Consider the following 3,465-nt stretch of genomic DNA (forward strand, 5'->3'; position numbering starts at 1 on the left):
TGGGGGTAAGGGGTAAAGAACAATCAAAGGACTTGTATGCATGCATATAAGCCTAACCAATGGACACAGACACCAGGAGGGTGAGGGCATGAGTGGGGGGGTTGGGGGGGCTAAAGGGGGGATAGGGACATATATACAATACCTTAATCAATAAAGAAAAAAGTTCTCAAGAAAAAAATTATTAACCAATGTCACCCCAATAAATTCAATAGAATTTTTTTAAATGAAGAAATTGCCAAATAGGTCCAGAGACATGGAAGCATGGAACAGGGACAGATCTCAGAGGGATGAGTGTGGCTGAGAGAAATTAACCAAATAACTTGTATGCATATATGCATAACCCATGGACACAGACAATAGGGTGATGAAGGCCTGAGGTCGGGAAGGAGCCCAGTGGAAGGGGACAATGAGGGAAAAGATGGGGGACATCTGTATTACTCTCAACAATAAAGATAAATTTCAAAAACTAAAGAAATTAAAAACATAATTGGGGGCATAATATCTAAAATTAATAAAAAACTAAATATTAAAACACATCAGATGCAGCTAACACTGCACTTAGAGAAAATTAATAATTTAAGCATTTCAATTACTAAACACAATGGAAGAAAAATTAGTTAAGTATTAACTTGGAGTTAAGTAGAAATTGGAAAAAATAATAAAAGCAGATTATACTTTAAAAAAGTTTTTGGGAAAGATTAATTTTAAAAATAAATAGTGTAGAGAGAGCTAGTTAATCATGTAAAAAAACAATAAAAAGACTGTCTCTACTTCTCTCTTTACATTGAAATTACAGATCAATTAAAGACTTAGAAACTTTTAAAGAAAATCATAAGACAATATAGGTGAAAATGTTTATATTTTGGGGATGGAAAATAAAACACCAGAAGCTATACAAATATTGAAAATTGTGTCCCTTTTAAGAATGAATAATAAAAGCAAAAAAAAATGTATAGAAAAACACACTGTCACTGATTAGTTTTTCTCTGCTGCAGTCTCTGAGACTGAGATTAGAATGCAGGGGATTGACTGGGGACTCCTCTTTAGGGTCAATGCCTGTGGGAGAAGAGATTGGCTTGCAATGCATTCATAATAAGGGCCTCATCTGAACACATGGGGAATTCTAAGATTGGGTTGGGCCTTCTGAATTTTTATATATCAGGGAAAAGGGGCTGGTCTGGTATACTCTTGCGCTGACCAGTCACTGAATGCCAGTATGAACTTGGGACAAAAACTTGTGTATGTGTGAAGAACCCCTCAACTATCATTCTCCAAAAATCTTAGAAGCTGGAAAAACAAGAGCTTTTATGCCAATAATAATAACTTTCATTTCTTGGAGGAATTTCTGAGGTCAAATTTGCCTTAAATTCCCCAACTTTTTCAATGACTACCATGTGACAGATTTCAACTTCAGGATCATGTTTCATTTCCACAGGATCCTATAAATATCAGTTGAGTGGGTTTGCCATCTTCACTCAATAACACTTTTCTAAACTTCCCTTTGAGATAACCTATATAAACTCAGTTGGCTGAGAATTATCTCTTTCCTTTTGATGCATGACCAAAATCTTGTGAGTTTCTGTTACCCTCTGCATGACTGAACATACCTGAACACCTATACAGATGCCATCAGGTACACTGAAAATGATTATTTTCCTGGGGTATAGACACACAGACATGAAACAGTGGGGGGAAAATATAATTATTTTTTTAATTTGTAATTAAGATGAGCATGTCTACATAGAAACCATTTTTCACATACAAGGGGGCTCCAAGTTTGGGGGAATTTAGCCTCTGTAGATGTTTGCTCCACAGTGATTTCCATGGTCTTCCTGCATCTACCACTTATGAAGGCGGCATTGGAATATGACCCCCTAGGTAAGCTGATTCATCCGTGTATGTGTTCAGTGGCTAGTTTCAAATAAGACACCCCATTAAACTCCTGCTGTAAACAGCAGGTATTCTAACAAACCTTCTTTCTAACTTCAGGGTGACATCCCCAAATTGGTAACTTCAGCAGGGAGTAGAAATGTTCTAAGCCAGGGGAGAGGGAGTGTAGGGGTGTAGGGGGTAGAAGATTTGGAGTTGTTCACCATGAGTGGCTGCAGCCTTGAGAGGAGGCAACAGTGAGAAGCAGGCCAGGATCCAGGGATGAACAAGGGGGCACACAGGAGAAGGGTGCTGTGATGTGGAAAAATGCATGGACTGGACAGAAATGCCAGCATCTCAGCTCTCAAGGGACCCTGGGACTTGGGCAGGAGGAACCTTGGTAAATAAAGGCCACAGACGATACCCAGATTGTGTTTGATTCGCACTGTTACCTTCCTTCCTTAGACCTGCTTTTAGTGCCTTGGGCCCAGAGTCCCTCTTTTTATTGCCTGAGAGACATCATGCAGTACTGAGAAGAAAAATGATTTACAAGTCAGAAGTTTAGGCACAGTCTGGGATGGGTGGGAACAGCATGGACTTTAGAGAAATTCAGACCAGGGATCCAATCTCTGCCTGTCACTTACTAGCTATGTGATCCTGGGGACATTAGCTGGCCCTAAGAGCCCCAGATTCTTCATCTGTGAAGCCCTGTCTCATAGGACTACAGGAATGTATGGAGTGTTTGTAAAGCACCTCACCCAGTGCCTGGTGGAGATTGGAAGTGTGATGAATGACAGTTATTTTTAATATTATATTATCTCCAAGCCCTACAACTCTATACTCTGGAAAGTGTGTGTGTGTGTGTGTGTGTGTGTGTGTGTGTGTGTGTGTCCTAACGGGAAGAGGGGGGGCTTTTCTAACACCTTTTCCTCTAAAAACATACTCAGTGAAACCCATTTCCCCCCCACTTTGACCCCATCTACCTGGCTCCCACCCTACCCCAGGCTTCACTGCACTATTGTCTGTGTTCATGGGCTATGCATATATGCATTCCAATTCTCTGGTTAATCTCTTCCCACCACCCCTCTCCCTTTCCTCTGAGGTCTGTCTGTCTGTTCCATGCTTTTATGTCTCTGGACCCATTTCTTTTGTTCATTAGATTGCACATATAAGTGAGATCATGTGGTATTTGTCTCTTTTTGACGGGTTTATTCCACTTAGCATAATACTCTCCAGGTCCCTCTGTGCTGTTTCAAAGGGTAAGAGACCTTTCTTTTTTACAGCTGGGTCTTATTCCATGTTGTAAACATACCAGTTTCTTTATCCACTCATCTACTGATAGGCACTTGGGCGGTTTCAAAATCTTAGCTGCTGTAAATAGTGCTGCTAATAACATAGGAGTACAAATATTCTTTCTGATTGGTGTTCAGTATTCTTAGGATATATTCCTAGAAGTGGGATTGTAGGGTGAAATGGCAGTTCCATTTTTAATATTTCGAGGAAACTCCATACTGTTTTTCACAGTGTCTGCTCCAGTCTGCATCCCCACCAGCAGTGTATTAGGGTTCCCTTTCCCCCACATCCTCACCAGCACTT

This window comes from Myotis davidii, unplaced genomic scaffold (assembly GCF_000327345.1).
Source record: "Myotis davidii unplaced genomic scaffold, ASM32734v1 scaffold1105, whole genome shotgun sequence".
NCBI lineage: Eukaryota > Metazoa > Chordata > Mammalia > Chiroptera > Vespertilionidae > Myotis > Myotis davidii.